The sequence below is a fragment of the Thermobia domestica genome, chromosome 3 (genome assembly GCF_964235325.1).
Source record: "Thermobia domestica chromosome 3, izTheDome1.hap1.1, whole genome shotgun sequence".
Taxonomy (NCBI): domain Eukaryota; kingdom Metazoa; phylum Arthropoda; class Insecta; order Zygentoma; family Lepismatidae; genus Thermobia; species Thermobia domestica.
Genome location: NC_137456.1, coordinates 296,184,419 through 296,207,182, shown reverse-complemented (window position 1 = coordinate 296,207,182; position 22,764 = coordinate 296,184,419).

The window sequence follows — 22,764 nt, the reverse complement described above, 5'->3', positions numbered from 1 at the left end:
AAAAAGTAACACATAAATTCCTCTGGTCCATTTAGACCCATTAGTTCAATGAGTATTTAAGTGTCTGAAAAATCCCTATTCCGTGAATTTCTGATGATAATATATCTACAAAACAAAGCCAAATTATTATTATTATTACTATTATTAGTTATTGCACTGTCTGAAAATTATTTAGTTTTTCCAACTGTACTTTCACGGCAAAATTGTTTAGTTTTTTTCAGATACCTTGTACTCACAAAATTATTTTACGTTAGAGATAAAAGTGGATCTTAAGAGGTAGGGAAGTGGTACATAACGACATGACATCACGTCCCCTCGAGATTCCACACACTTTTACCCCTGATTTACCTTCATTTTCTATTAGTTTTTATTCCTAGCATTGGTGGTTTCCTGCAAAAGACATTCCAATCAAATTTGTGAGAAATGTCAAAGGCAGTAAAATCGATGTTCACATGTTTGAAGCAACATAACAGTAACAATTTTGTAGTTATCAGATACGTGGATATTGTTGTTAGAGGCTTTCAATAAAAGTTAACAGGAATGTATGGCCTAACGTAAATAAAACTTACTTGCAGCAGAACACTGTAAGTAAAGCACACACACACACACACATATATATATGTATATATATATGAATATGTGTGGATGAATGTGTATGTGTGAGATTTTCTAGTGTCCTGAATGCAAGGACATTTCCGGCATGATAAATTTCATAAAATACTAAAACAATTGTAAAATGATTTCTAAATATTTGAGGACGACAGAAAAATATGTCATGTATTGTAAAGTATTGGGAGCCGAGAATATCCCCCGCCAGTGACGCTTGTCTACATTTGGCCAATCTTTTGTTATATTTAATACAAATCAGTCAAAATATTATTGTATGTACGTTTGTCGTGTAAACTATAGATTGAAACATTAAAAAAGGAATGGATCCATTTTGAACCAGATGAACTTATGAGTATTCAAAAATCGAGGGACAGACAAGGGTTAATATGCTACTCGAGACAAGAACGTTACAACGTCTCAAAATTTAAATATTGCTTTCCTTGAGAATTGTGCAATATAAGACGAGAACCCTACTCATGTACCTTCTTCAAAATTTCCACCTATACTCATAACAAATGTCCCACAGCATATTGCCCCACTATTGTTTTCGACAATTCAAAACTTTTGTACAGTAGTCATCCTGAAATAGATGTTTTATCAAGGTACCCAAACCATGGTTTCCAATCCTCATGGTTAATAATTTAATACATTGCTTACATTTTCATAATTTTAGCTATAAAACGGAATAAGGAGAACCAATAAATTTTACAGTATTTCCTAGAGAGTATATTTTATGAACATTGGTTGTCCCAAAAATGTATTATCTGTCAGGAAAGTAAATGTACACCTATTCTTCGAGTCTGGTATTCCTGCGCTCCATCCATGGAGAGTATGAGAATTAAATCAACCAAATATTTACTCAGGAGCAAGAAGAAAAGTCTAATCTGAATAACACATTGCAGAGGGGCACAAGTTGTGAATACGAATAGTGCATAGTGTAAATAAAGAGCGACATTAAAAGGGAAAGCCAGAAACAGCTGCTAAACGTAGAAAAAAGAGTACAAATTGTCGAAGTGGGAACAAAAAACACAAATAGAACAAATACACAGACAACTCAAAGTTCACCAAACCTTTATCTTGGTGTAGTGGTTAAGGTGCTGACTTACAAACGCAAAGGACGCATGTTCAAATCCCCGGCAAGGACATCTTTTAATTGTTTCCATAATAATACATACAGCTTATGTGAGAGGGTAAAAGGGGTCGTATTTAGTCTTTCGTGGCAATTATTATTGGTAATGTTTAGTACTGATAATACTTTTTGTCTTTGCGTATTGCTGCTATTCTTGTCTTCATTTCGAAAGAGAAGAATATCCGAACAAATGCAACCAAAATTCCTTTTATTTTGAATGTAAACGCCATTTGCAATTAGTAAAGAATAAAAATTGAACGTTCCGACGTAGCTGCAACAAGTAAAAAACGGAAGTGAAGTGGTTCGAAACCCATACACATGGTTATTAAAAATATAATTATTATATGCATTACTTCTCAACCTCTCGACCATGTTTCTACGTCAACTACTAAGAGGCTTGTGTTTAGGTTACGCTGTTCAATACGCTTTGCAAAGAGGCTCGGTTTAGCTCTGACGCAGCACATGTGCGAGAAGGTAGAATGGTGCAAGACACTTTTTCTCTCTCCCTCTGTGTGTCTATCTATCTATCTGTCTGTATATATATATATATATATATATATATATATATATATATATATATATATATATATATATATACATATAACGCTATTTGTGAATAACGCCATAACTACCGTAATTTTCAGCGGATTGAGACGAAATGTGGCACAAACATTAATTGTTCAAATATCTTAACTTAGTTCGTTAACCAGAATAATCAGATGAAAATGTTCAAAATGGCCAATCTTCAAACTCTTGAAAAGTTTCAACGGAACCAAATTTCGCCCATAAATGGGTATTTACAAAGTTAAAGTAACATTTCCTCTTTGACTGAAATATTTGTGCGCAGGGACGTATCCTCTTTATTGAAATATTGGACCCTATTAATCGCCTAAAGAAGGTTCACGCCCTCTCGCTACGGTCAGGGAATTTCTTTTGCAGGGGAGGGATATTTCTCCTATCACAACACGATGATTGTTAGTTAACATATAAGTCACATGTGAAACGTATAATTTGAAAGAATAATATAATAAATGTGCTTTCTCCTAACACAGACAACTGTAAATTATGCATTTCGAGTTCGGGAGCGTGAATTGCGAGTAGTGTTATTTGATTTGCTTTTTAATAACACGTTGCGTTGAAAATAGTGTTAGGCAACATTAGTGCTAAGTATAATAATAATAATAATAATAATAATAATAATAATAATAATAATAATAATAATAATAATAATAATAATATTAATAATAATAATAATAATAATAATAATAATATGTATTGTTTGTGGCAAGGCAATATCTTCCTCAATTCTTCTTCAAGCGTAATGATTGTAACGCCATATCTCCCTTGCAAACAAAAATATTAGCAATTTATATCGAGAGAACCGTAAATGGTAGAGTGATGTGCACAACGTTGGACAGAATGCACTCAAAGTACTCAGAAAAATAAGCGATTTCAATGCAAAAAGGACGAAGAGTCAATGTGATGAGGAGTCATGTGGCCACGGAAGAGCCCTCATTAATCAAAATGTTGATGACTTATATCGAGAGAACAAGAGGTGATAATGGGATGGGACCAACTTGGACACTGTGACCCATAAGGGGCATCGAAAAATTTGAGGAGGGTGATGATGATGATTATTATTATTATTAACAGCTACTGTTCATTGCGTGTACATGTTTGACGTAAATCCAATGAGAAGATCCATCATTCCTAGAATGAATAAGAACAGCCAGGTACTTTAACTGTGAAGGACGGCGAAAAATAAGAAAAGAGTGATTACCAGTAGCGAAAAGAAACAATTCTTTCTCTCAAATGGATAAAAAATCTAGCCAACATAGACTCGAACTCGCATGAACGGCGCGAAAATCCAGGGCCTTGTTCACCTTTTGTTTTTTAACTGACTCACCGAAGGTGTTTCAGTAACTTACTTATTGCTAATTTTACTTGCTTCACTCTTTTAACTTGCTTTTTCTAATAACTTATAACGACAAGGATACGAACGCAGAAACATTGAAGACGTGAGAAAAATCATAAACGCTCTACCGCAAGGAATCGAACCCGGGACACCGTACACCAAAGGCGTACGTGTTAACCAGTAGACCAGCGGAAGGGACCTCTCACTCTCTTTGTTGTTTGGATTACGACCCCTGTATTAGCAGCTATCACTTTTGTGGGTTGTACACGATGATCACATGTATCTTCTTTGCTGGAAAAGTTAAACCTACATTCTATGCAATACATGAGGTATTTAGACCTACATGCCCTTCATATAATCTAATAAAAGGTTCAAGCTTGGAATAAGAAAAAGAACATTCCTTGGACAAAACAGAAACTATTGTCATGAGAAATATTTATATACGAGGCATGCGCAGTAATATAATTCAGAATAGTTATTGTTTAGTTCAGTAAACGAAGAAAGGGGTATAGAAACCAAACAGGTCGCGTCAACGAGATCGACCAGACTTGACAGAGGCGGAAACAAATGTGTAGTAATACAACAACTTGACTAAATTGATAATTCGATCTGTATCCTGTAGTAGATCGTATCACAACTTTACGGGAAAGCAGAGAATGTCTTACTAACCCTATAATATAGAAAGCTTTACTAACCCGATCATATAGACACAACTGAATGTACCTGTCAATACTAGAACTTTTATTTAACGAAAGCCATTTAGACATTCAATGGTTTGCAGGATTGTATAATACACAATACCTCAACGTCCAGTAGCTAGATATATTCAATTTCTAGTTAAATACTGAAACTGCTGTCGGATTTTAATGAATGACGTATTGCAGGATACAGCATGCTTTGCATTACTTCTTTTTTTGTAGACAGCTGTTAGTTTAGTGTTCGGAAAGTTTGTGTGTAAACTAGAGATGGAATTCCAAATTCCGGAATTTTTACTTTTCGGACTAACGAAAGTAAAACCACACAGATTCAGAAATTCGGAAAACCCTGATTTTGGAAAAATTTTGGAATTCGAAAAAATCGGGAATTTAGGAATTTCTGATTTCGTAAACATTCCGAAAGTCGGAAAATTCTGAAATCTTCCGAATTCCTGGATTTTTCTGAATTTTAGAATTTTCTAAGTTCTGGGTTTTTTCCGAGTTCCGAATTTTTTCGTTACATTGTATTTCAGAGCTCATTGAATTATGGTCTGTGTAGGTATTTTTGTAGCAAAGTTTTCATATTTACCTGTACATATCCTGAAAATTCGTTTATTTTATGCCTGACTGTTGCGTAATATTCAGTTATCTTTATTAGAGTTATTTTCCTCAGAACATACAGTAGATTACTTTCTACATGAAACTTCAGTGGAACGCTCTAGTTTAAAATTTTGGTAGTTGCAGACGTGTGTCTTGAAGGTACGGAACTCCTTCCCCAATTTCTCTACTTTTAAGTATGTTTTGCCAAATATTAAGAAAAGTTTAAAACTTTTAATGATATCATTCTTCTTCTTCTTTTTGTTCTTCTTCTTCTTATTATTATTATTAGTATTATTATTACTATTATTTAAACACCGTTTATAGTCTTTAAAATATATGTGGTTTGTATCTAAATAGTAAAAGCTAATTGACTGGTGATCTCGGTCGTCGAGAAGTCTTTAGAAGGCAAGGACATTGGTCACGTTCTGGGTTTGAGTTCCGAAGAGGCAAGTATTGCCAAAAATTGTTAAAAGTTATAGGCTTCAGCCAAACATGTTTAAAAGAGCTGAGACCGGCTTTAGGCTTCTCAACGGCTAGAGCGGCTCGGCTTATACCTCATTCAGCCAGAGGCTCACCAAACCGAGCCGATTTAAGCCATCGGCTTACTTGAGCTGAGTCGAACCGTACCGGTGGACTAGTTACAACTTAGCTGTCTCGAACCGGTTCACAAAGCCGAGTAGGTGACCCATCCGAACCTAGAAAGCACGAGCCATCGGCTCAATTGAGCCGAATCGATGGCTAGATGCAACTGAGTCGACTCAGGTCATCGGCTCAATTGTGCCGAGCCAACGGCTCATCCGAACCGAGCCGACTCGAGCTGTTCGCTCAGTTGATACGAACCCAGCCGGTTGATATCAATACCCGGGTTGGTCTTCTGTTTGGGCTCAAGAATTCGACAGTGCAGGTCTCAGCCTTGATTTTAAGAACTACTGTATATACTTATATTGGTGATTACGAAATTTGAGGCTGTCTCGTAATAATAAAAAAAAACTCTTATTCTCTCGTTATCTAGACGAGACGAAATACACTAAAAAAAATTCCACGCCATGCAATAAAATTACGAGACGAGATGCACCCCTGTCGTGAGCAACACCAAAAGTATTCCAAATTACTGTTTACATTTCTCATGAATTTAGCTTTCCAGTCTAATCAGGCCATTAGTACAAAACGAGTTAAAGCGAGCTGAACGAGTGACCAAGCCATTAATAAACTTGACTGAACTCGAAACTCGACCTCGAAAACAGCGACTTGTCTCGGAACTCAACTCAAGAAAATTACCTTTGACTCGACTCGAATTGAACCTGAGTCGAGTCGAATTTTGGCTCGACTCGTGCTCACCCCTATTTGTATTTGTATTTTATATATCCACTTCAACAATTTCCACTTTCTCCGTTAACCTGCTGTTTCTGGATTTCTCGTTCAGTGTCGTCCTTTATTTACACCATGCACTATTCTTATTTAAAGCTTGTGACCCTCTTTAATGCCTTATACAGTTTAGGCTTTTCTCCTTACCTTGACTACGTATGTGATTGATTTAATTCTCACTTTCCGCGCAGGACCGACAAAAATTATTATTATTATTATTATTATTATTATTATTATTATTATTATTATTATTATTATTATTATTATTATTATTATACTGTTGAACATGCACGGCGAAATTACTCTATAATACATCGTTTCTGTAATTTTACTCCATTGTATGTTATTTAGTTTATTAAAGAGCACTAAATTGTCTCCAGATCATCAAACTAATTAACTTCGACATGCACTTTGGTGGAAATATCATTACAGGAACATTACCGGATCGTTCCAAACATCACGGCTGAACTTAGCAATATTTAGCTTATGATGTTGCATGAAAAGATAATGTAGGGGTGAAGTGCTGGACTTGTGAGTAATACTGCTAATCAATATAGCTTCAAAACCTTTTCAAGTTTTTTTTTTTATTTTCAAAGCAATCGTGAAGAATCAAATTGTGACTTCTCATTCTAAATGAGAAATCCTTAACAAAGTGGACGCAAAACACTTGTATCATGATGGAGCCGATTTACGCATGGTAATTGGGAAAGGGCAAGGAAAATACTAGAACATTCGAAACACTCCGTTCATCTGCAGTGTGCACTTTTTAATTTATCGTTTTAAGGAAAAAAATACACAATTTGTTATTGTTAAACTAACTTTGGCTAGCGCAATCGGAGAAATATGATAGTCTTTATAATAGGCACACTTCTACAGAAGTTTACCTATCGTAAAGACTAACATTTCAGAAGAAATTTTCCTATTGCAGAGACAATCTTGCCAGAAATGAAGTAACATTTCTAGGCAAGTTTGCCCTTTTGTCTATTATCACCTCTGAAAGAGAGAGACAGAGAGAGAGAGAGAGAGAGAGAGAGAGAGAGAGAGAAAGAGAGAGAGAGATGTTCCCGGAATTGATAGTGAGGTGCTTCCATTCAAATCACTAACTTGTATTCATAATTATAATTTAAACAAAAACATTCTAATTTCTACGGTTTTTCATTCCACGGTCAATCTGTGGTTTTCATTCAACTACTTGTGAGGTTGAATTAACATATGATAGGTTATAATGGTGTTGTGAAAGTTTGTTATGTGTCTAATTGTTTGAAACCAGTGTATATTTAGTCAATCGACATTATGTGGGATTAATTGCATTCATCTATTACTACTTAACCGTCTATGTACGATATATCTATAAGTGCAGTGTTCTACGTTCCCTTCGTAGAAAAAAGTTGTTTTAAGGCTCTTGATTAAGTGTAATGGAATTGCATAATAGTCTAGGCATGTAACTTTGATGGGGAAATCGAAGTTACAACTACAGCATAAAGTATGGAAATAGGTTTCTTTCTTTTTTTCTCTGGAAATGTCTGTAATGCATTGCTTGTTCCGTTCACTGTATCGCTATCTGTCCTCGCTGCTTCCTTCAGGCGTTATTTAGCGTGCCTTGCTGGCTAGCTTCTGCATGGCAAAACTCACGAGTGTAATATGCATGATTCACTGTGTAACGCAGTGTTACAATAACTTCGCTTTATTGTTAACAAATATAGTGTTTTGCTGTCTTTAATAACAATAAATCTGGTTGTGGAAAAATAACTGAATACAAATCTGCTAAAAGTCTACTTATATAGTTTAATATTGTAGTATCAATATAGTTCCTCATCCCAAAACTTGTGATTTTTTTCACAGGACACATTTTGGGAGAGCGGGTGTTTGTAAGTCACATATTTTGGCATTCGGGACATTTGCCTATCGTAGAGACTCACATGGGCGCAATTCGGTAAAATTTTCAGTTTTCCGGTCACCACCCTCTGATACAACCCCGGATTAAATATACTTGCTTCATTATTTTCATTGTCTCACTTCTCTGATGAATTTCACCGAAATTTTTAACTCGTTTTCTATTAACATATTAAACTAGTAACACGCTCTCTTTTACCACCTTTCATGTGCTGTATACATCATTTAAAAAATAAAAATATAATACTTGGAGGAGATTGGAACCGCCGTTCTTCGGATTTGTAATCTAGCCCCTTAACCACTATACGTAGATCGTTGGTTGGTAAACGCTTAGCTGCTGGCATATTTGTTGTATTTATATTTTATGTTCCCACTTCGATATTGTTTATTCTTTTTACTTAGCAGCTGTTTCTGGTTTTCTCTTTCGGTGTTCCTCTTTATATACACTATTCATTACTCGTATTCACAGCTTGTGCCCCTCTGGAATGTCTTATTCAGATTAGACTTTTATTCTTGTCCCTCAGTAAGTATTTGATTGATTTAATTCTCATACTCTCCATGGATGGAGCGCAGGAATGCCAGACTCAAAAAGCAGGTGTACATTTAGTCTTTTCACAGATAATACCTTGGTCGCATCAAAGAGAATTGATTTTTATGCTCGATCATCTAATGTCAAATCTTTGTCACGTTACTGCATTAATATTTGTCAATCAAATTTACAAAAAAAAATTCCTACTAATTTTTGTAAATTTTTTTGTTAGAACAATTTTCATGGTGGTTCTAATACCCCTTTCACATTAACACTCATTGCTTTTGAAAAAGAATTGAGCTCTATATAATACCATAATATGACCTCATCAAACAAGACACAATTATGTAAATCGACCACTTTGCACGTGGTAAACCTACAACGTATTGCTTAGATTTATATATTGGCAATTTTTAAACCATCAAGAGACAGGATGGACCACAGTAGGATGGTATCACTTGCTGTACATTTGTGACCTAATTTACATGCACAAACTGATCCGGTCGATTTCCTATACCGTTTCCTGTTAGGGCTCTTGTTCCAGTTCTGATTCCTGTTGCAGTTAATATTACTCTTCCTACTCCTGCTCTGACTCAAGTTCCTGTACCTGTTCCAGATCCAGATAGCCTGTTACGAACACATTTTTCAACCATTATAAAATATTATCACCAGTTTTCCATTCATGAAATAACATAAAGCACAAACGGTTGCGCATGCGCAGAAAACTTTAAGTTCTAACTTAGTAGAAACAGGCATGTGCAGAAAAATTACAGTTCCAAATCGCACATTCGGTTCCGATTGAACACGGCAGGAGCAGCAGCCGACTACAACATAGAAGACTATTACCACAGACAACAAAGGTTACCTCACAGGTTTTATGAACACATATTCAAACTCCTATTGATCATACTACAAATTACTAGGAATTTTGAAAGGTTAGTAGAGACACCAAACATTTATGATCCTTTACGGCGTAGCCTTTTCATTTTACGGTGAATAATTTTACGAGCGCTCTTTTCATTCCCTATAAAACATAGAATGCCTACCTGTATTACTCGCTTGTTGTGTAAACGTAGTAAACAGTGGTTCGCTCCCCGCTAGCGTGTAGTCTCCTTTAGCCTAGCCGACATAATATTCCAGCTCTTTCTGTCTAATACACGCCACACAATTGGTTTACGGAGTACTTGCTAGCGCATGAGCTAACTATTCCCGTTCTTTTTCCAGTTCTGCTTCCTGCTACGGTTCCGTTTGATACTCCTACTTCTGTTCCAGTACTCCAGTAGCATTTCCCGTTCCTGAGTGGACTACGTAATGAGTGGCCTGTTATGACCACATTTTCAACAATTATAGAAAACTTTCACCTATTCTCCGTTCCCTAAATAACGTAAACTCTGGAGCAGTCCATCTGCTACGGAACAATGTTAAAATCCTCGTGGTTAGAAGTGCATGTGAAATACGATTGCCGCCGCCATAATTCCTGGACATTGCACCTGTTCCATTCTTTGGAAACGCTAGTTGGAGTACATTCTTCGTGATGAAACACATGGCCTTCCAGAAAGCTTAGGCGTCTACAGAATGAAATAATAGATGATTTAATGCTCTAAAAATGATGATGAAATAGAGCTCTCAAACACACATTTTTTCAAATATTTGGGTGACTTATCTCTGCCTATGTTCCACCCGGAAATGACGAAAGCACCTCCTTCTTTCCATGTTCATGAGGACATTCAAATTTGCTTATAATAGAAAACATTATTTGAATATTGAAAGTTCAATCTAGGCTGTCACTATGTATAATGAAACTTGATGTAATAGTTGAAATTGAAATGTGGAACGATTTAAAGTAAAAAAAAAATAAAATAAAAAATAAAACTTGGCAGTATCAGTCTCTACTCGGGGTTACTTTTCACCGGTCCAAAATACCACTTAGAAGGAAATTATTACTAATGGAGCCTCCTGCATTCTAAATTTAGGTAATTTACCGATTTAGGAAGATGCTGGAACGAATTTCTTGTTGAGAAAAATATGAATAGTGGCGTATCCAGATAAGTAGTTTAAGAGAGGCTTCACAGGGAAAGACGTCGTTTTCTTTAGAAATGACTAGACTTAGACTTTTCAGTTTATACTCATAATAATGACTAACATTAAACTAAAACTAACTAACTAACTCTATGGCCTATGGAACCCGGAGGTTCAGTGCCGCGTTCACAAAAGCTCTCCACTGACTTCTATCTTTAGCTAATTGTATCCAGTTTCTACTTTGTATTCCTATTTCTGCGAGATCCATCTTAATATTATCCTCCCATCTGCGCCTAGGTCTTCCTAATGGTCGTTTTCATATGGGTCCACCAGTCAAGACTTTGAAAGCAATTCTACTTTCTTCCATTCTAGCTACATGACCTGCCCACCTAAGCCTCCTAGACTTGACGACTCTAACAATGTTGGGTAAACCGTATAAACTATGTAGTTCCTCGTTATGAAGCTTCCGCCATTCCCCATTCTCGTTCCTCTTGGGTCCGAATATTCTTCTCAGGATCCTGTTCTCAAATACTTTCAGTCTATGTTCTTCCCTCAGAGTAAGCGACCATGTTTCGCAACCATACAGAACAACAGGCATGATTATCGTTTTATATATTTTAAGCTTCAAATTCCTCGACAGAATTCGCGACGACAAGAGATTTTGAACCGAGTAGTAACATGAATTCCCTGCTTTTAGTCGACATTTAATTTCTTCGTGAATATGATTTTCGTCTGTTAATATTGATCCTAAATATTTGAAAGTATCCACTTTATCAAAAGCGTTATTTAATATTTTAACGCCTCCACAATTTGCCGTATTATGGTCCCGACGCACTTCCACGTATTTAGTTTTCTCTGCATTTACTTCTAAACCCATGTCCCTGCAAGCTTTTAATAAGATCTCTGCATTTATTTCTACTGTTCTCCTATCCTCCCCTATTAAATTTACATCATCAGCATATGCCATAACCTGGTGAATGCCGTTCAACTCTAGGCCCTGGTTGCTATCTTTGATTTTCCTTATGGCGTATTCCAGCACAAAGTTAAAAAATAATGGCGACAACGCATCTCCTTGTTTCAGGCCATTTTCGACGTGGAAGCTCGTGGACAAAAATTTTCCTACCCGGACTTTACTTTGGGATTCATTTAAACATATCTTAATTAATCTAATTAGCTTTCTCGGTATTCCAAGTTCTGTAAGAACGTTGTATAATGTTTCTCTCCTAACCGAGTCGTAAGCCTTTCTAAAATCAATAAATAGTTGATGTACCGGGGTATTGTATTCCCACTTCTTTTCGAGTATTTGGCGAATGGTAAATATTTGGTCGATAGTTGATCGATTTCGTCTAAATCCGCACTGATAATCTCCAATAATTTCATCTGCGTATGGGGTCAATCTTGCTAACAGAATATTTGAAAGTATTTTATAGGATGTTGACAGAAGAGAAATGCCTCGATAATTATTACAGTCAGTTTTGTCGCCTTTCTTGTGAATTGGAACAATGATTGATTCTTTTCACTCTTGTGGCAATTCTTCCTTGTTCCAGATAAGGAGGATGAGTTTGTGTATCTTGTTCCACAATTTTTCGCCTCCAGCTAAAATTAACTCAGCCGGAATTTCATCTACACCCGGAGATTTGTGTTTCTTTAATTTCTTTATAGCGGCTTCCACTTCTATTCGATTGGGTTCTGGAACATACGGTTCTGCGGTGTGTATCTCCTTTTCTCCACGCACATTAGTTTTTGGCTGCGTGTTCAGCAAATCGTCAAAGAAATCTTTCCATCTATTTAAGATGCTATCCGTATCAGTGAGAACTGTTCCGTCAGATTTCTTTAATATATAAGCACGAGGTTGATAGCCTTTCTTAAATTCGTTGATCCCCTTATACATGTCCCGAATATTTTTTTTTACTATTATCTTCAAGTTCCTTAATTTTAGCTTTCAAAAAATCGCGTTTCTTTGTTCTAAAAGTTTTGGAAGTTTCCCGCCTGATATCTGCGAAATTTTGTGTAGTTATTTCATTCGGATTTTGTAGCCACCGTAAGTTTGCCTGTTTTCTCTTCTCTGCTAGTTTAATGCATTCTTGGTCGAACCATGGTTTGTTCCTGTGTATTTCCGCGTGTCCCAATTTTTCCATTGCTGAACTTTTAATGCTATCTCTAATTTCAATCCAAGTATCCTCAACACTAGTGCACTCCGAGTCTTCTAAGGCCGAGAATCTATTCGAAACTTCAATCTGGTATTCCTCTCTTACCTGGCTCTCTTCTAATTTCTTTAAATTAAATCTATCCGTTTTCGGACATTGAATATTACCTTTATTCAACGATAATCTCTCCCGTATTATCGCTACTACCAGGTAGTGATCAGTGTCACAATCAGCCCCTCTAAACGACCGGACGTCAATTATGCTAGATTGTCTTCTTCTATCTACTAAAACGTGATCAATTTGATTATGTGTTTTTCCGTCTGGTGATGTCCAAGTGTATTTATGAACGTCGCGATGTGGGAATTTTGTACTCTTCACGATTAGGTTTTTGGATGTTGCAAAGTTCACGAGTCTCACACCGTTATCATTACTTTCCTTATGCAAACTTTCGTTCCCTATAATCGGTTTGAAAATATCCTCTCGTCCTACCTTCGCATTGAAATCCCCTAATAGAATCTTCATATGGTATCGCGGGAGTTGGTCAAATATCCGTTCCACTTCTTCGTAAAAACTATCTTTTATATCGTCACCCTTATCTTCAGTTGGAGCATGTACATTTAAAACAATAATATCACACCACCGTCCCTTAAGAGTAATAAAAGAAAGTCGGTCAGTAACAAATTCAACCCGTTTAATTGCTGGTAATATTCGTTTGTGAACGAAAAACCCTGTTCCTAACTGGTGATTTTTATTTCCTTCCCCGTAAAAGAACGTAAAATTTCCGGAATTCTCAGATCCATTTCCTTCCCACCTAACTTCCTGAACTCCTACTAAGTCCATCCTGTATTTCTCTAACTCACTCGTTACAGATTTTAACGCGCCTGCCCTATAAAGACTTCTAATATTCCATGTTCCAAATCTCATGTCCATTTTCTTTTGCTGATGTCGTGCCAAGTTATCAGTCCTTGTCCGAGGCTTTTGTGAATGTTTCTGAACAAGTACCTTTTTTTACAGGATGAGGGTGTTAGCCTTACCCAAACCCCCAAGCTGGAGGACCACTCCTAGTCGTCTGTCCGCGACTGCTTATTCAGTATATTCGCAGCTAACCTCTATATCTAGAGGCCTTCTCCTCGATCCGCAACCTGAGGACGCGCCATGCCGTGGTGACAGGAACCCACGTTACACGGAATAATGACTAACATTAGTTTTAAAAATAATTAGTCATGAAAGTTGGGTGGGTTTCGGGGTGAAAATGCAAAATCCCGAAAATCTTCCACTAATTACAGTTGGGATGATATTCTTGGACACAAGGTATAACCAAGGCAAATCAGTTCACAGCGATTTTATTATGTTCCTGAGTTCGCATATTCTTGGGACAAATGCTAAACTATTAGAATGCGGTTCCCGTGCTGGTAACAGAAAATACATAGAAATACCCATAATCAAGTTAAGTGTTGATACCACTAGCATTATTCTAATATCAATATTTGTATACTGCATGCAGTTTTGTGAGAAAGTAAAATGTCCAAATACTGAAGGGTAATTTTTGCACAGAAACGTTATGTTCGTATGCCGAATTCACTATTTTTTATGTTGTGCAAAGTAACCCCAGCTATGTGATGACTTTGCCCCAAAGTTTATATTTCAATAACTATGGACATACCGAATGGTTAATAATGTATTGTCTGTCAAACAAATAAACGCATGTTTTCTGAGGAGTAGTATCTTGCCTCTTGCTGCTATGAAAATAAAATACTACACATTACCGTATATCATTTCGTCTGTAGCTTCCTTTTTGCTGATCAGTTAAAACAGTTTTCCTGGGCATAGTGGCGAAAAATGTATTTCCTTTTCGTGCTTTGTACTAACAATACAAATGGAACGCAATAAAAACGAGGAGACAAGGAAATACAACGCCATTTAAAGTGCTTGGACTCTTTCGCCAAAAATTCAATGTAGCGCTTTCCTTGCAAGTTAGTCTTGATGGTGTAAACGGCTACATCGTGGACTCAAGTCCACGGGGTTATCAGATCGATTTCCCCTGAAGACATATGTTTTTTTCCTTTACACCAATAGAAGTTTTTTAAAACATTATCCAGTCATCCGAGAAAAGGAAATTCTATTGAAACACAGCATGTCACTTTTGTATTCACATTATCGCGAAGAAATATGATCATTTCTTGCACTTCAGAGTTAGTGAATAATGCTTTTCGGTCTTTCTATATAGAATGTTCAGTGTGCTGTTGTCGGCAGAGCTCTACATTGTAGCCCTTAAAGTCCTACGTTTTTGAGGAAATCAGTGTCCATTTATTATTATTATTATTATTATTATTATTATTATTATTATTATTATTATTATTATTATTATTATTATTATTATGACAAAAGCAAGAAAGAAAATGACACATAGTCGACCCTATTGATAGGAACAGAAGACATATACTTTGTCAGATTCCTTTCCGTTTTACAAATCAACGTAATAATATTACATTTATGGATGGACCGATAGAAATATCATTTTACGAGAAGATATGAGGTATAAATTTGTCTTACTTGGTAGCATTAATGAATTTTGTTTCGTTATTCTTCTAGATAGGTTTAGTTGATCTTTAGTTTAACGTCCTTTTCAGCATCAAGGTTATGTAAGACAGGATATAATAATTAACGTGGAATGCGAACCACATGAGCTCCTGCCGGGAATGGAACCCAGCTTTTTCTAAGCAGGGAGGTGAGGTGATACCTTGAATAGAATCGTTCTTGTGACTAGAGTTGTAAGCTCGATCACTATTTGTAATTTGTGTCACTCCTTTAATGCTTTATCAGCGTTACATGTAACGTTAAAGCTACTAATAACTTACTGGTGAAATCACGTCTAAAATTGAAAGAGCGAGTTAGTTGTGTAAATTCGCACACAGATCCATGTAACGAGGTCAGTGTAACGTGCGTGTGTTTCTGCTTTGGCCATCCTCCCTCGTAGAGTTTTCGATAGCAAGGTATTCTGAAGAACTTGTAGTCCACGAAACGATTACTGTGCACGTAGAAGCATTTTCATTTCTTGAGCACAAGTAGAAAAGGCAAAGAGAACGAATTGAGATGTGTGAAGTTTACAGCTAAGAGGTAAGACCGAATCAAAAGTGCATTGTATTAGGTGATTTGTTCACAGAGACAATAAAATTTAGAAAAGTCGTTTTGTCTGGGTCTAGGAACGCATTATAAATATAAAAAGAAACTACACTTCTCTCCAGAAATCTGTTGCATGTTTTTCAAAATTACGTTAAAAGAAATAACTCTCTTTCTTATGATAGAAAATTAAAAAGTCTTCTTTGAAATATGGAGAAAAAGGAAACCAATATTTTCAAACAATAAAAATAAGAAATAAAAAGTTATAATTAACAAGAGAGGTCTCGCCAAATTCTGATCTTTTTTCGTAAGCGTGGCAAACGCGCGGCGAAATTTACAGAGAGAAAGAGGGAACTGATCCTCTATTAGAAATACAACGTAAATCATTCATGTTGTTTGTTACTTATTGAACAGCTCAAATAATAATAGGTAGGTATATAGTTGCACATTTTATACGTAAAATCAAATAAAAAAATAAAACACAAAATATGTCAAGCGATCCATCAGTTTGTGGTAGTAATTTTCTAATATGCATCTCCTAAGAGAGCGAACCTTAACGTGCCCAGCGTGGCTAGCGCGCGCTACTGAAGTCTTTAGTTTTTATCCACGATCCTCAGTTCGAATCTCATACACTAATTTTACTTTTTAAGGAAAGCTTGATTCTATCAATTTCTTAAAGAGTAATATTTTTTTCTATAATGCTGCTTAGTATTATCGTGTTCGTTCTAGTTGATTTGAATAATCCTTTATTACGTCCTTTAAATAAAGTATTACAATTATAAAGAACTATCCAGAAAGAGGAAACTTCATTTCTGATCATTATCCTAAGACGGAAGGGGAACTTTTACACGTTTGAAATGGTAATTATCATATGGCTAAACTTGAATAAAATTAATAAAATAAAATATTTACTCCGAATTGTTTCTGCAAGTAATTTGTTGAAAATGGACAAAAATAATGAACATAAACTATTAGTTTTCAATTAAAAGTGTAGTAGGGATAGTTCTAAACCCAAATAGAATATTCACATTTTGTTTCTTGAGAATAATAAACTTTTTTTTAAAAAAAATATACATCTTTTAGCTGTATCGCATACATGTTTTAGAAAATAAATAAAATACATATAATGTGTAATGACCTTGACACGGTAACTGATTGTGATGGTGAAGATAATGAATATCACTACAAATTGTTAAAAAGCTATGGGCAGCAGTGGCCCAGTGGAAGCCGGTGGGTGTAGGTTACCAGCCTGAGGTGCTAGACTGGCGATCGTGAGGTTTTCGAGTCCCTCTGCATGGGAAACATCTTTCCTTGATGTTTCTCTGTTCATGTCCCTGTTGATTCTAGTAGTACTGAAATGTGATTGAAATACAGAATAAGTCAGGAAGTTAAAAAAGTGTTTGAGAGTACACCTCTGGTGCATCTCTCTCTCTCTCTCTCTCTCTCTCTCTCTCTCTCTATATATATATATATATATATATATATATATATATATATATATATATATATATATATATATATATATATATAATGTTCGAGTCTCAGCCTAGACTGAGCTACATTTTTTCAAGGAATTAAACACTACGAATGGTGTTCGCGTTTGATACTAAAAGAGGTTTATCCTATGAAGGGAGAAAAACAAGACAATTCAGAGGTAGGGGAAAGACGGAGACTGTTTATCCTTAAGAGTTAAAATTTAATGTATCCCCATGTCTTTTGTTTTTTCCTTCCCCTCTTTCCTTCTTTTCTCATTTTGTTTACCTTTCCGTACTTTTCGGTCTCTGCATGATGCGTATTATTGTTTTAGTTTTCTTTGCATTCATTCCTCTCTTATTAAAATCAACTTGAATGGAATTACTTCAGATTTCTCTCATGGTTGTTTCTCTAAGTGATGCTCTCTGATAGCAATACTTTTCTCTCTAAGTGGAGGAATATCTTTGCGTGTGATATTATCGCACATATATTTGCTGACATGTTGTCTTCTCCAACTATCAGATATACAGTGAAACTATCCATTACTGGATAAAGCTATCAATTCTTATATATCCAACCGACACTTTCTAATGTTTGTCGCTGTACGTTTGTAATATATTCTGTATATTGAAGAATGTAAAAAGTAAAATGAAAAATAATCTTTGAATTTTTTCGTTACACGTTTATTCCTTGTATGCTGAAGGAGACGGTGATATTGCGAAATGAACAAAATAGTGGAATGAAGAAAGTGAGAGGAAACGGGAGAACCCCTAAGATACCCCACGCACCACAAAGTTCACTTGTCGCGAGCTGGGATCGGACCATTGATCCCATACACCAGAGGTGAATTATCTACCAGTGAGCCACCTCGGCCGTATTGAAGTATATCTATTCTACAGGACGTGTATTACAGAAATATATGTAATTATAAGATTTCATTTTCTTCATGTTTGTCTGTCAATGCCTAGTCATGATACGTTGTTTCCCACAATTCTTTCGACATGAATAAACATAAATTATAAGCATTAAAATCATTCTCCAAAACTCGACTCATTTCATTTCAGGATCGAAATACCGTTCATTGATATTGGCGTAAAATTCATTATTATTGTGACTACGATGAATCCCATATACACCTATTCAAATGCTGTTTTTAGATCACGTATACCATAACAGCAAAATTTCACATCTCGAATCTAACATCTGATAATTTTCCTATTTTTGTTCGTGCTGCATTCATAGCACGTACAGTTAAGCAGATATAATTGGACTCTGTGTTGTATATTAAATGCAATATATTAATTTAGAAGTACCATATAATGAAACATGAATTAAAGCTGCAATTTATGTAATATCACATACTCAGATGGAAGAAATTATGTCTAGTTACAAATTTAGAACACTGTAACAACTAATCACACATTATTAAATCGAAAATAAGCATACCTTCAACACGTTTCAAACATTCAAGTTCTTCTCTGTTGTTACATATCCTTTGATTTCCTGTAATTCAAAAATATGGAAACATTTATTTCTATTTCTTCTGTTAATAAATGTATGTTTTTCTATAATCCAGTCATACTACAGCTTGTTAAAAAAAATGTTTAAGAATTAATTTCAGAAAATAATTGTGAAAGTCAAACATACTAAGCATTCAAACACTAAGTTTTCTTTCAGATGTTTATACTTATTTTAATTTTAAAGAAAACAAAAATTGCGATTCAATATTTTTTAAAATATCACTAAAAGTGTTCCTTCTTTAATATTTCTCAATACTATTACTATGTGGAAATGTGAATCAATTTAGCTGCACTATCCAAAATACCGTTAAAATTTTTAGATTTCTGAATTTTTTGTTTAAAACAATTTGGAGCCGTATTGGAGAAAAACACACAATAGTTTAAAATAACTACACAGCAGCTAGCACGAGAGCTAAATGATAAATCGGATGAAACTACACAGTATTTTACCCAACATTTGAACATCCTGTAATTAAACTAAATGATTAACAATTTTCTTCCTAATCGCAAACTAATTTTAGTCATGCCTAAATATGGGTAATTATAAAACTATCTGCAAGGAGTATAAATCAAACAAGTTCGTTATTTTTCAAGCGTAACACAAAGCTTAAATCTAAATAATTTACTATTTATTTTGTCTAATTGGGATGTCATATTTCATACTGGATAATTGAAATGGTTATTAACCAGGGACTTCAAAATATACCCCAAGATAATATCCATTTATTTCCATATATACATAACTTTAAATATATACACGAGAAGACTAATATCTCGATCCATACAGCTAAAGAAGACTAAAGAGCTCTGTGGCAAAAGTGGCTCATATTCGTCACCGCTTTCAAATTAGACGCAAATACATCATGCCCGTATTTAATCAAATACACAGTACGACTAATGGAAAACTGTTGGAGATTTGTAAACAGAGATGAAACGATTGGTGAAAAGCAGAATAAATCTAATTTGTAATTTTTTCAGTGGAAATTCGGCTGATATTTTTCTGGAATTCATCAGACATCAATTGCCGTTGTTACTTGAGGAGTTTCACCTATAGCCAAAACTGAGCATGTGGGTTCAATTGGATGGAGCATACCTCACTCTGCGCAAAGAATTGTGGGTTATTTGCACATGCGATAGACTGGAAAATAGATTGGGTAAAACGGACCAATACTTTGGCCCATACAATCCCCAGATTTAATTCACCAGATCTTATCTGCAGAGATATTTGGAAAATGTGGTATATGAACCAGCCACTAGGGAGATATCATGGAACAAATTCGAGTATCTTGTACTCAAATCCCACTTAACATTATATTACAAACTGTCATGTATGTTCGCTGAAAGATAAATTTATGTATACAGGCAAATGTAAATGTTAATATACAAACTGTAAAATAGATTGTCCGACCTGGTTGTTACATAAGAGGCAAGTTGACACACGACACGAAGAAAAATTCACATAGAACGTGAGAGAGAAAGAAACTCACGAAGAAAAAACTCCTCAAACCCTCAACTGTGTTTGAGAGTTGAGGAGACTGTCAAAGAAAAATCCTGGACATGACATGCAAGAAGACACAGAATGAAGAGGTTTGAAAGAATATTGTGCAGACGATGGTTGGATTAAATCAACGTTTGTAAACATTGTCCTAAAAATGCATTGTTAGACAATTTTGTTTTGAATTTTAATTAATTAATTTTTGCACCAAATCATTGCCAGCAATAAGAAATAGAACGTACAATTTAACAGGAATTTTACCTACTTTCTCTCATTACCGACATTAGAGAGACATCTATCTTTTATAATAATACTTTTCAGATAATTTTGTTGCATACACGCTCGAATGATAAATTCTTGAGGGAATGATAAATTCTTTCATTTGTCACATACCTTTCAAAAAGCTATTTTCTGTGGCACATACATTTTTGGCCATCCAAATTGCACGCTTCAAATAATTTTTTGTTGCAAGTGAGAAATAATCTTCCAGATTATTTATTTACAAAAACGCAAGCACCTATATATACAGGGTGTTAACGAACTATACCGTTAAACTGTAACAGGTGATTCCTTACATCGCAATAAGAGAAAGAAGTTCATATGGACCTTTGGGAAAACTGCGTTGTTTCAGAGCTGTTCCTGTCCAAAATTGCGAAAAAGGTAAATTTCCATATTCCCTATTTCGAATTTGGGAAACCATTCACGGTGGTCCTTTTCATCGTAAGGGAAGTCAAGCATAACACGTTAATATGCAATGGGTTTGCAAGGTATTCTATACAGGGTACTATTTTCAGATATGCTGTCAACCATTGTTTTTCAGATATGCCTTGATTACAAGGTGTATCCAGAGTAGATAAGATTTAATCCGTGTTAACAACGGACACCCAATGCTTCGAAGGGAAGTCGGAACTTTTAGGAACTGGCTGCTATAAGGTCCTTTGTTTTCGGAATAGCATGTGATGGCATGTAGTTCGTCAAGATATATTCCGCGACTTTTGCACTTACAAGCTTGAATGAAAACATTGCAGCACGCCTGTTCTCGAATACAAGAGACCATGCTGCTGACGGTCCTTAATAATTCCAATATCCTGTCAAGGATTCCGTGTTCATTGCTGTCATAGCTTTTCGTTTGCCTACTCTGGACAAAGCATAATGTTAGAACATGTCTGGACGTTCGGTTGATGGCATTTCTTTGAATTACATATTTCAGGGAATACTATGTACACCAATTGAACATTTTTGCAATATGCATTTTTGTATTGCTTGGGCGTGACTCCTTCTAAGCTGATAACTACCACCATTCACAGTTTCTTGAATTCGAAAGAGGACATGCTAAAAGTTAGCTTTTTCCCGATATTGATCAGAATTGGCTCTGAAACTATGCACTTTTCCATATAAGTCGATAAGAACTTTTTTTTCTCTTATTGTGTAGTTTTTTAATTCCACATTCCAAATTCAGAATTAAATTACTTGTATTGTTTCTGTTAGGATCAATATTAACATACGAAAATCATATTCTCGGAGAAATTAAATGTCAACTAAAAGCAGGGAATTCGTGGTACTATTCGGTTCAAAATCTCTTGTCGTCGCGAATTATGTCGAGCTTAAAATATATAAAATGATAATCATGCCTGTTGTTCTGTATGGCTGCCAAACATGGAACTTACTCTGAGGAAAGAACATAGACTGAAAGTGTTTGATAACAAGATCCTGAGTCGAATATTCGGACCCAAGAAGAAGGGAAATGGGGAATGGCGGAAACTTCAAAACGAGGAACTACATAATTTATATAGTTCACCCAACATTGTTAGCGTTGTCAAGTCTAGTAGGCTTAGGTCGACAGATCATATAGCCTTAATGGAAGCAAGTAGAAACGCTTCAAAGTCTTGATTGGAAGACCAATCGGAAAGCGACCATTAGGAAGACCTAGGCGCAGATGGAAGGACAATATTAAGATGGATCTCGCAGAGATTGGAATACAAAATACAAACTGAATGCAGCTACCTAAGGATAGAAGTCTGTGGAGAGTTTTTGTTTAAGCATCATTGAACCTCCGGGTTCAATAGGCCATAGAGTTAGTTAGTTTGTATTATTTCTTAATTAGGTTTCCAAAGTTAGGTTTACATAAAATGTGGTTATTTGTGATTTGTTGAACATGTGTGTATAAGCTGAATATGCTATGAGTTATGCCACATTTCTTGAAAGACGACAAATAATAAAGGAAGGGAAACATTTAGATACAATTCCAAAATATA